This window comes from Giraffa tippelskirchi, chromosome 8, assembly GCF_054371585.1.
Source record: "Giraffa tippelskirchi isolate mGirTip1 chromosome 8, T2T-mGirTip1v1.2.pri, whole genome shotgun sequence".
NCBI classification, from domain to species: Eukaryota; Metazoa; Chordata; class Mammalia; order Artiodactyla; family Giraffidae; genus Giraffa; species Giraffa tippelskirchi.
In genome coordinates, this window is record NC_137282.1 from 114,878,112 (window position 1) to 114,890,189 (window position 12,078).

Here is a 12,078-nt window from a genome sequence, read left to right on the forward strand (position 1 = left end):
AGGCAAGAGTATTGGAGTGGGTTGCCATTTCCTTCTCCAGGGGATCTTCCCAACCCAGGGATCGAACCCAGGTCTCCCGCATTGTAGGCAGACGCTTTACCGTCTGAGCCACCAGGGAAGTCCATATTATTTTTCAAAATGAAGCGACTTTTACACATTTATTGAATACCTTCTTTGTGCTAGGTGAGTCTGTACTCATGGGTTCATTTTGCCCTCACAACTCCCGAGTCAAGGATCCTTTAACTATGAAGATAGTGACTATCGCAGATTAAAGGGGTGACTTCCGGACCCCTACACTAGGCAGTGCAGTCAGGCCTCTCAAGGGCCTGGAACCAGGACAAGAACTCTGGTGGGCTCTCTCTCAGTCTCTCTCTATGGGCCTGCCTTGTCTCTGCAGATCCTGTCATCGTGTCGGCTGTTCTTTTCTCTTGCTGCAGATTGGCTACTTCCCTGAGCATATGGCAGGGAATGGCTGCCCCATGGCTCTTGAATTTTCAAGTTTTCAATTCAGGTGAGGCTGACCATTATCTTTTAAATGTTAGTTTCTAAATCCAGGGAAGATGAGCCAGTTTGGGTCAAGTGTTTACCTCTTGTCCAATCAGTACTCAAAGAAAGGAGCCCTTGGCTCGATTAATCAAGACTTTATGGATGAATGAGTGGTGTGTGCCTCCCCTTGCTTATCCTACATCCCTCCCAGCCCTGTTTCCAGGCCATTTAAAAGTTATACGGTATAGCGGTTAAGAGCAGAGGTTCTGCTACTTATTAGCTGTGTGCTATTGGGTGAACTACTAGAGCTGCGATTATAGTATTCTGAACATCAAGTGGAGATAAAAATATATGCCTCACAGAGTAATGAGACAAACAGAAATAAACACACACACACACTGGAATACATATGTGTATATATATCTGTGTGTATATATATATATTAATATATATATATAAAGCACTTAACATACAAACCAAGCATATAATAATTATTTCTACTTCTTTTTCATCATAATCATTCTTCATTAAAATTTTCTTTGAATCTGAGGTTGCCCTTCTATGGTGACCTCTCTGGTTCTAGCAACCCTGCAGTAAATAAGACTTCTGTTACAGGATGGAGGAAAAGTCTAAATCTTTAAGGAGGGGGTGTGCAGATTCTTCTCCTTTGGAGTGGAAGGATGTGGGAATAATCCTATCCTATCTCTTCTGCTCAAGGCCGTCTGCTCCTCTGTGACACCCATACAAGCTTAGGATCCTTCCGGTGAGCCCTGGGTTGCCTTGGATGTGACACAGTAAGATGACCTCAGGGGTCATCTTCACATGTCATGGAAACACAGCTCAGAGTAGAAAGACGGAACTTGTGTTAAAACTTGGGAGTTACAAATGAAATCCAAAATTTCTTCCATTTGTGAAATATGGATAAATGTTACTACCTGTGCTGTATTCACATAGAAAAGACAGATGTCATCTGCTATGCTTTCTTTTCCTGAGAATTCTTCAAAATACAAAACAGAGCAGAAAAAAATCACTGAGAGTTAGAAGAAAAAAAAAATCATCCTTTTAGAAACAGATTGTTAAATGCTTTCCCAGAGTTGGTGTCATCTATGAATTAAGAAATTTTCCTTGGAGAGGCTTTAAAAAAGAATGCATTTCAGTGAACTCTTTTTACTGTTAATTTCCAATGAGAGCTAATTGTGCCAATCACTATTAATGAAGGGGCTAAAAAACTATCTTGTTTGCCATTTGCCATACCGAGTGAGAGATGTTATAAAGCATACCTAATCATCATTGGGCTAAACCTGTGTAAAACTGGATTTTTTCCTCGTGAAATGCTATCTGCTTTACATGGGTGTGAAGGAAAAGATATGGTGGTTGTTCATTTTTTACTACATTTCTGCTATTCTGAGAACATTTGCTGCAGAATAATAGCAAAACTGTGCTAAACTGTAGATAAAAGAACAATGACAGATTGCAGTCACTTTAATTCATAAAGAAAATCCTTGGAGCCCCGGGAATGCCCAATCAAGCCACTGGCACCCAATGACTCTATCCTAAGTCACAAAGTACATCATATTGTTTTCAGTTTAAACACAAAGGCTAATGGATGTGTAACTTATTTATTTCAAATTCTTCTTTATGAAGCTGGCTCTTCTTTTTTTAGCTCCTTGGAAAACACTGTAATTCCCCTATTCTATAAACACACAAATATAATTGTAAAATGACATCGTTCTGTTTTCATTTAATTACCCCTGAAATGCTTTCTATTTAATATTCATTACTCAAAAGCTAATTTAAAAGAGAAAGAGATGCGACTTATTCAAAAAGATGTACTGTCATTCACAGCAATAGTTATCTAATATACAGAAGTTAATAAAGCAGATTAATCTACAAGTCCCTTTAAGCCATTCTTGAGTTTGGAACAACTGCCTCTTTGACCTTTCACCTTCATGCTGTGCACCAGTAGCAGGTGCCAGCTGTACAGAAATTATGGCTGTGCATTTGAACGCAGAGTCTTTTCTTACTTTGCTTCTGACCAGCAGCTGACCCTGTAGGAGTGATTGTTTCTGGTGCCGGCCTAAAGGCTACATAAACCAGTAGCAGATAAACAAAAGGCTACATATACCAGCTGCCTCGCCTAAGGGTACCATCCTAGGCTGACACCTCCACTCCTTCTCCAGCGTCCCAAATTGCTCCTTGTTTGTTTCCATACATGCATTTCACCCTTGTTATTCTGTGCAAGAGGCAGGCATAGGAGAAACCCCCCCAAAACAACAACGACAGAAAAACCCCATCCCTTCCCTCGAACTTGACTTTTGAGTATTCCATGTCAAACTGTGCCATTATGATGATAATCCAGGCCTGATTTAGCAACTTTAATAAGAGGCTAAACCCTCTTGTAATTAGATAATAAAATTTTATTATGTATTTTAATATTAAAAGTCTTAAAATCAAACTCTTCAAATCATATACTGATACAGAACTAAGGTACTTAAATATCACAGCCCCAGAAAATGGGAGCTTGAAAAAGCACATTGTGGCTAATTTTTCATTCTCAGAAATGTAAACATGGAATTCCTATGTGGTAGCAGTGAAGCTCCAACACTCTTAATTACGTGCAGGGAAGAATGAATCTATTCAAGTATGAAGCACACTGTACCATTTCCAGCAACAGCATGAGATGGTTTTGACAGTTATTTCTTGGATACAAATTACACAAGTATAAAAACAATCCCCATAATGATTAAATGCGGTTATGTACATAGGAGAATACCAGTGCAAATGGTAACATATTTAAATGGTTTTCCTTCATTAAAAAAATTATATATGATATTAAACCATCAATCACTGCTGAAGCACTGGAGTTTAGACGCACTGTCACTGGTTGAAATAAATGACCTGGAGACTGAATTCTGGCTCACTCAATATGGTGTCTTTGCTGTTGCTTAGTCACCCAACTCTCTGCTGGTTTGGGCTACATCTGGTGGATTCTACCCCTTTCAATTAATAAGGCAAGCTACACTACCAATGGATTACATCTTTGAACTGTGCTTAGAGGTAGAAAAACATATGTCCTAGTGAAAAAAAAACAACCCACAAATGCTCTCTGTTCTGTCAGCCATTTAGAACAATATTTGAAGTACCTTTTTTTTTAACCCATGTTTAAAATTTTCTTATGTCATTTCAGCAGAGTTATTATATAGTATATAATGATATACTCTTAGCATTACTGTTTATTTTGTTCAGTAGTAGTCTACGACCATGTTAGATTTGATGTCTAAAGTCACTGTCTGCAGACTGCACTTCTAAAAATATTTTTTTGGGTTGGCTGTGCAAACATTCACTGACCATCACAAGGTTTCAGGCTCTGCTAGGTGGGAGGACAAGTATCAAGATGGAGGTGATTTGAGGGAAAAAAGGTACTGTGTAAAGGCAATAGGATTATAATACTAATTTGATGATTTATCAGAACAGGTTTCTATTTTAAAATACCATTTTTTGTTACAGGTGAAATAGTCATTCAACAAATATTTCTATAACAAAAATGAAATGAAAAAGGCAAAGATATGGTATATAACAAAGGATTTGGACTAGAATTGTCCTTTTAAAGATGAACAGAGAAATGAGTTCATAGTATCAAAGATAAAAGCCATTTTAATTAAAAATTAGTGTTCTATTTTTAAAATCATAAACTTCAACTTTCTAAACTGATCTTTAGGGATAGTGATCACAAATTCATCATTCTTAAGAGTTTTAGTGCCTTTTGGACTTTTGCTACCTGGCTATTAAATATATACTTCTGTGCAGCCCTGTTCCTCTTTCAGTTCAGTTCAGTTGCTCAGTCGTGTCCAACTCTTCACGAGCCCATGGACTACAGCACAGCGGGATTCCCTGTCCATCACCAACCCCCAGAGCTTACTCAAACTCATGTCCATCAAGTCGGTGATGCCATCCAACCATCTCATCCTCTGTCGTCCCCTTCTCCTCCTGCCTTCAATCTTTCCCCACATCAGGGCCTTTTCCAATGAGTCAATTCTTCGCATCAGGCGACCAAAGTATTGGAGCTTCAGTTTCAGCATTAGTCCTTCCAATGAATATTCAGAACTGATTTCCTTTAGGATGGACTGGTTGGATCTCCCTGCAGTCCAAGGGACTCTCAAGAGTCTTCTCTAACACCACAGTTCAAAAGCATCAATTCTTCAGCACTCAGCTTTCTTTATGGTCCAACTCTCACATCCCTACATGACTACTGGAAAAATCATAGCTTTGACTAGATGGACCTTTGTTGGCAAAGTAATGTCTCTGCTTTTTAATATGCTGTCTAGGTTGGTAATAGCTTTTCTTCCAAGGAGCAAGCGCCTTTTAATTTCATGGCTGCAGTCACCATCTGCAGTGATTTTGGAGCCCCCCAAAATAGTCTCTGTTTCCATTGTTTCCCCATCTATTTGCCTTGAAGTGATGGGACCAGAAGCCATGATCTTAGTTTTCTGAATGTTGAGCTTTAAGTCAGCTTTTAAACTCTCCTCTTTCACGTTCATTAAGAGGCTCTTTAGTTCCTCTTCACTTTCTGCCATAAGGGTGGTGTCATCCTCGTATCTGAGGTTACTGATAATTTCTCCCAGCAATCTTGATTCCAGCTTGTGCTTCATCCAGCCCAGCATTTCTCATGATGTACTCTGTATATAAGTTAAATAAACAGGGTGTCAATATACAGCCTTGACGTACTCCTTTCCCAATTTTGAACCAGTCTGTTGTTCCATGTCCAGTTCTCAGTGTTGCTTCCTGAACTGCATAGAGATTTCTCAGGAGGCAGGTCAGGTAGTCTGGTATTCTTATCTCTTTATAGAACAGTCTTTTGGACTCTATGGGAGAGGGCGAGGGCGGGATGATATGGGAGAATGGCATTGAAGCATGTAAATTATTATATGTGAAACAAATTGCCAGTCCAGGTTCGATGCATGATACAGGGTGCTTGGGGCTGGTGCACCGGGATGACCCAGAGGGATGGGATGGGGAAGGAGGTGGGAGGGGGGTTCTGGAAGGGGAATACATGTACACCCAAGGCAGATTCATGCGAATGTATGACAAAAACAATACAATATTGTAAAGTAAAAAAAAAAAAATTAAATTGAATTTACATTTAAAAAAAAAAGAATTTTCCAGTTTCTTGTGATCCACACAGTCAAAGGCTTTGGTATAGTCAATAAAGCAGAAGTAGATGTTTTTCTGGAACTCTCTTGCTTTTTCTGTGATCCAATGGATGTTGGCAATTTGATCTCTGGTTCCTCTGCCTTTTCTAAATCCAGCTCGAACATCTGCAAGTTCACGGTTCATGTACTGTTGAAGCCTGGCTTGGAGAATTTTGAACATCACTTTGCTAGCGTGTGAAATGAGTGCAATCGTGTGGTAGTTTGAACATTCTTTTGCATTGCCTTTCTTTGCGATTGAAATGAAAACTGACCTTTTCCAGTCCTGTGGCCACTGCTGAGTTTTCCAAATTTGCTGGCATGTTGAGTGAAACACTTTAACAATATCATCTTTTAGGATTTGAAATAGCTCAACCCGAATTCTATCACCTCTACTAGCTTTGTTCATAGTGATGCTTCCTAAGGCCCACTTGACTTCACATTCCAGGATGTCTGGCTCTAGGTGAGTGATCACACCATCGTGATTATCTGGGTCATGAAGATATTTTTGGAAAGTTCTTCTGTGTATCGTTGCCACCTCTTCTTAATGTTCTGCTTCTGTTAGGTCCCTATCATTTCTGTCCTTTATTGAGCCCATCTTTGCATGAAATGTTCCCTTGGTATCTCTAATTTTCTTGAAGAGATCTCTAGTCTTTCCCATTCTATTGTTTTCCTCTATTTCTTTGCATTAATCACTTAGGAAGGCTTTCTTATCTCTCCTTGCTGTTCTTTGGAACTCTGCATTCAAATGGGTATATCTCTCCTTTTCTCCTTTGCCTTTCACTTCTCTTCTTTTCTCAGCTATTTGTAAGGCCTCCTCAGACACCCATTTTGCCTTTTTGCATTTCTTTGTCTTGGGGATGGTCTTGATCACCACCTCCTGTATAGTGTCATGAATCTCTATCCGTAGTTCTTCAGGCACTCTGTCTATCAAATCTAATCCCTTGAATCTATTTGTCACTTCCACTGTATAATCATAAGGGATTTGATTTAGGTCATACCTGAGTGGTCTAGTGTGGTTTTCCCCACTTTCTTCAATTTCAGTCTGAATTTTGCAGTAAGGAGCTCACGCTCTGAGGCACAGTCAGCTCCCGGTTTGTTCCTCTTAGATACTTTGATTTGATCCTGAGTAACTAGATTACACACACACACACACACACACACACACACACACACACACACACACACTTGACCAAAGTGAACTTTATTTTTGCCTGAAACAATTTTGCTATTTTGAAAATTAAAAACAATATATTTGGGGGATGTTAGATGAGTTTCACTGCCCCTTTATTGAAGCCTTTCTACATGCAAAGATACAACTCAAATGTGATAAAGTGTCCTCTTTAAGTTTCAGTAAAGACCTAAGTATAGTCATATGTAAAAGCAAAATAATGCAACCTTTTTAAAACAACAAATTTAAAAAGTATGCTTTAAGAATTATTAAAACATCAGAGAGAAACTTGCAAGGCCACATAAGAGGGCTGAGAGAAATGTAAGGGGTCACGCATTACGAGATCTTAGTTCTGAAATTCTCTTAAATTACAGAATACAGAGGTGACAAAGTGGAAACCAAACATACAGCGTTGGCCTGCAGAGTAATTTTGTTTTTCAATCAGTGACCACCATTTACAGAACTAGGTTTCTGGCTTCTCCTTGGGAGGGAAGCTCGGTACATCTGGCAACACTGGGCCTCACCATCTTGCAGGGCAACAAGCTAGAAGCTGTGTGGAGACCGCCCCTTTAGACAGGGTGGACACTCAGCACAGTTTTCATCACTGGCCACCTCTGTCACGTTTCCCAGCTGGCTCTATAGACACCTTAGTCTATGGTACCTCATCTTAACACACTGAAAAGCAGGAGAGGGATGCTCAAAAGAGTCAGTTTCAGACATGCCAGTGTGAGAGACTCTGAAGAATGACTTTCAGCAGACCTATTGGTACTCAGGGGCAGTAGTCTCCTTTAGAGAAAAGAGGCTGCTTACAATCAGAAAGAGGTGAAAAATGACATTCAATACTGATGAATCAGTGGTGAGAGTCAGGACAAAGCCCAGAGATGTGCAGGCTGTGGGGGTGGATGCAAAGCACTTGTTGCTTCCCCAACTTCATTTCATAGATGCCATACTGATTCTACCCTAGAGAACTCAGGTTAGAGTAAACCTCAAGAGCTGCCCCAGAGGCATTAAAGGGAAAGTAACAAAGGAACATCATGAGACAGTTATACTATTAGACTCGGACCTTCTCAAGGATACACATCCTACTAAATTGTGTACCTTCAGTGTCTGGCTATAGAATTAATGATTGGGTTATGGGCACAGAGTAAAAGATGAAGCGCTGTCAGCTCTACCTCAGTGAAGGTGAAGGCACAGGACTTCTCTACACCAGCCGGCAAAGCAACTTCCCTCTGTCTTGCCCAGTGTCTCCTTGGGTCACTGCCCATCTGTTTCATTTCAGCTGCAGCGCAAAGTTGGGGTATAGGATGACTGCTCTGAATAATTTTACCTTAAGGATGGCCCCTGGGACTTATTGGAAGCTCAACTTGCCTCACTGTAAATGCTTAAAACACGCATATTGCTTCAAGTTAGCAGCCACCAACAAACTATAGCCTTGTGGTTAAGCTATATGTGAATTCTGAATGAAACACATCAAGGTACAATTTTAGTTTTTCCATTTATTGACTACATGATCTTATGGACTACTAGTAACTTAGGAAATTACTTAATTTTTTTATGCTTTAGTTATCTGTAAAATGGTGCTCATAATATGACAGCTTCACAGATGCTGTGGTGATGAAATCAGACTACATGCTTATATGTAAAAAGCTTGTCTGCAATATTTTGCCAGTATTATTATTTTCCTTGAAATAAATACAAGGTACATACATATTGCTGTGAAGAAGACCATGATTGCAGCAGCATGTGCAAAAAACAATTTTATTATTCTGAATTTTTACTTGCCGTGCCTAATGACCCATCCTTGGCTTCCCTTTAAATCCATGTTATCCTCTGATCCAGTTGTAAATATTCTTTCTGCATGTGTTTTTGACACCAATCCGCTGTCATATTTTTGATAATAGCTGCAAATTAACCAGACTGAGCTAGTGGGCCATGAACATACTTTCTAGTCAGGACTCACTAGAAATGTCTATAACATTAGAAAATTTGGTTAATTTTTTAAGAGCATAAGAGACATGAATATATTTCACCTGCTAAAGTACTTCCCACTGTGAGAGCCTTGCTGAGGTTCTATAGGCCAAAATCTCAACATCAGGTAAATATGTGACTGCACTTTCTCCTACTTAGTATTACGGAATGGAATCTTAAGCATGAACGATGTCTTGTATAGTATGTCAAAATGTTGAGCAATATTGTTTCAATCTAAACACAGAAATGAAGAAAGAGCAGATGATTTTCCTTTTGCTATAATTCACTTTGGGATGCATGTCGTGAAGAGCACTATACAAAAGCAATTTTCATTGATTGACTGACTGATTGAGGAAAAGGGTGACTGTTCTCTCCAGCTTACGTCCCTACTGAAGTATCTGAAGTATGATTCTTATAACTCCTGACAGTTCTTCACAATTTGTAGTTAACTGCCAGGTTAGCACAAAGGGGGAGGGAGGGTGAGACAGAAAGGATTATAATTAGAACTTTTTCTGATTTTTAGTACAGCTCACTTGAGTCAGACAGTTAAAGAGAACAGGTTAAGATAAATTCAAACCTAAATGTTCTAATTACTCCATTCGGCATATTTAAATTTTAGAGAACATAATTGCTAAAAATACACTGTTAATAAGTTAATGGTATAATCGAATCAGTAATACTGACCATTATATAATTCTTGTTTTATTTCTATGTAAGTTGCTACTCTTTCTAGAATATTTGGTTTTAACAGAAGTTCTGATTTAGAGAAACATTCAACATCAGTGTCCTATTCTTATAATCTGAAAGAGAATGAGTCACATCTTTGAAATGCCTCTCTAATTTGTATAAGACATACTCTTTCATTTACCTAATTCAGATAGATCTTTCTTTCACTTTGTGATATAACTAACTGGACACCGACCTCTGAGTTATATATGCAAATACTTAACATGACCAGGGATAAAACTAAAAACACTTCACATAGAAATCTTATGTTCCAAATTATTGTAACAGATCCATGTGTAATCCCTGTTACTACTGGCCTGTTCTTAAAATTTTAGTTTATCTTTCTAATGACATAAAAGCATCGGGAACTTTTTTTGCTAATATACATAAACTAGGTTTTTCTCAGTTGTTAAGTTAAAGCAATGCTGGTTAGACAATAATTCTTACTTGAAATAAATTCACTTAATTATAATAGATCTTTAGTCTAATAATGGACTAAATTTAATGCTTGAAAATTTAGATTTGTTTGCAAAATATGGAAGACGGCTTATTTGGAGAATGTTTTTTAAAAACACTGAAGATCTAAAGCCATGTAGCAGGTCATAATAAACACATTTTCAGGTGAGAGGCACTTAAAATGTCTTTCCCAAGCAGCTGCATACAAATAGAAAGGCCTCTAGGAATGTCAGAAAATCCTTTATGTAGGTTCATGCTTCAGTCACTGTGGAAGCTCCAGGAGATAACTTTTGCAATTTAGAATTGACACTCTTCCTGCAATTATGCTTCCAGCAATATAGGTCCAGGTTGGCCGGGAGGGGAAACAGTTCAAACTAGTAAATAATTGCAGTATCATTGCATCAGTTTAGTTTAAAGAGCTGACAAACCCTCTCTAAACTCTAAGCACAATTAGTCATTAGGGTCTAGTTTTTCAGCACTGTTAAGCAATTTGTAACCCATTCCTTTTAATAGGGTTAGGCATTACTTAACCGACACAGATGCCTTGAAAACCGAAACCTTGAGTTATGAAGCAGCAACCTTGTTCATTACCTTCTCTGATAGGCAAATCATCTATAAAAACAGCATTTAATGGGCAACCAATGAATAATCAATGGCTCACTTTTCATCTGAGTGTGAAAATGAGAATAATCTAATATAAATTCCCTCTGGTAAGAGGCTGAATCTTGGATTCTGCTGCTCTTCAGGGTTGATTTATAAGGTCTTGGAAAGCTGATGTAAACAGATGATCAATGGGACCCATCCTTGCTCATAATAACCCCCAACTGGCCCACTCCCTCTTTTCCAAGTCTATCCCTTCAGGCTATTAGCTCTGTCCAGCTAATTCTTCCCACTACTTCTGCCTGCTGCTTTTACTCTGGCCATCCGTTCAGTCCAGCCGACTCAGAAGTAATTTTATACGCAGCAGAGAGCGGGTGGAATTGATTTTTCACTCAGTGCTCAGTTCCCATCTGAATAATTATCAATTTTACTGCCTCATAAAGGGAAGAGTCAAAATTTCAAATCAATTCAAAAGAGCTTTTGAGACGACAGGAACTGTGCATAAGAATAGAGGTCAAAGTTGTCAGTGACCTAAGGAGATGATGTCAGATACTACTATACCCAATAGTTGACATCAGAGGCACTCAAGATGATATAACCTAGTGCTAATGCAAATCATATTTATGCTGACTACCAGAAACCAGTCATTAATATTTAAAATGTTATCTGAGAGCCTACATTCCAAATAAATAGAATGCATTCCACTGTTAATAAAGATATATCACTACTTAGTCAAATGCTATAAAGTAAAGGATTACCAAGTATTATTAACACATAGAAATTACTTAAACCAACAAACACATGATAATTCTGAGTAAAGACAAACATGATTGTCCTTTGCACAACCACATTACTTGTTCTGCACAGTCTGATGGCATTTGTCCAGGACCATGGCCTATTGATTTTTGCTAAAATTTTCTACCCACTTAAAAGTTCCTGCCAAAGTTTATGGGACAATATTACGATCATGGTTGAATACTGGTAGGTGGTAGACTTGTCACTTGCCATGGTGGGGTTGGAGGTAGGCTTGATTCCTGGCCAATCCATGGGTATTTATTTTCTCCACTGGCTGGCTACATGCTTTAATTCTGTGGTTCTCAGCCTTCTCATAAAACACCTGAGCGCTATGACACACTCCCAGCAAAACCAGTGGCTACTGCAGATGGATGGATGAGGAGAGGTATATCCAAATATGGATAGAATGTATATTTTGAAGAGGCATTCTGGCTGAACCTGAGATCTTATCCCCACCAACTAGTTCCCTGAGAATAAATGATGTAAGTAAGTTGTTAGGACTTCAATTTTTGAGCCAAACAGACCGTGGTTCACATTCCATTTTCCAGTTGATCTATCTGTGCTTCAATTTATTCAATTGTAAAATGGGCATGATTATATCCACATTTCATGGTTGTTGTGGGGGTCTAAATGAGAAGACGTCCCTGAAAGTCCTCTCCTGCCGTCATCACTGTACTAATCCAATTAGCA

The 12,078-nt window shown here is 38.7% G+C and overlaps 1 protein-coding gene and 1 long non-coding RNA gene across 18 annotated transcripts in view; one reads left to right on the forward strand and one right to left on the reverse strand.

Annotated features, from left to right (window-relative positions):
• Positions 1 to 12,078, reverse strand: part of RANBP17 (RAN binding protein 17) — a 355,438-nt gene that overhangs the window by 17,865 nt on the left and 325,495 nt on the right. The gene's annotated exons all lie outside the window — the stretch shown is intronic.
• Positions 1 to 12,078, forward strand: part of LOC145517698 (uncharacterized) — a 30,214-nt gene that overhangs the window by 3,062 nt on the left and 15,074 nt on the right. The gene's annotated exons all lie outside the window — the stretch shown is intronic.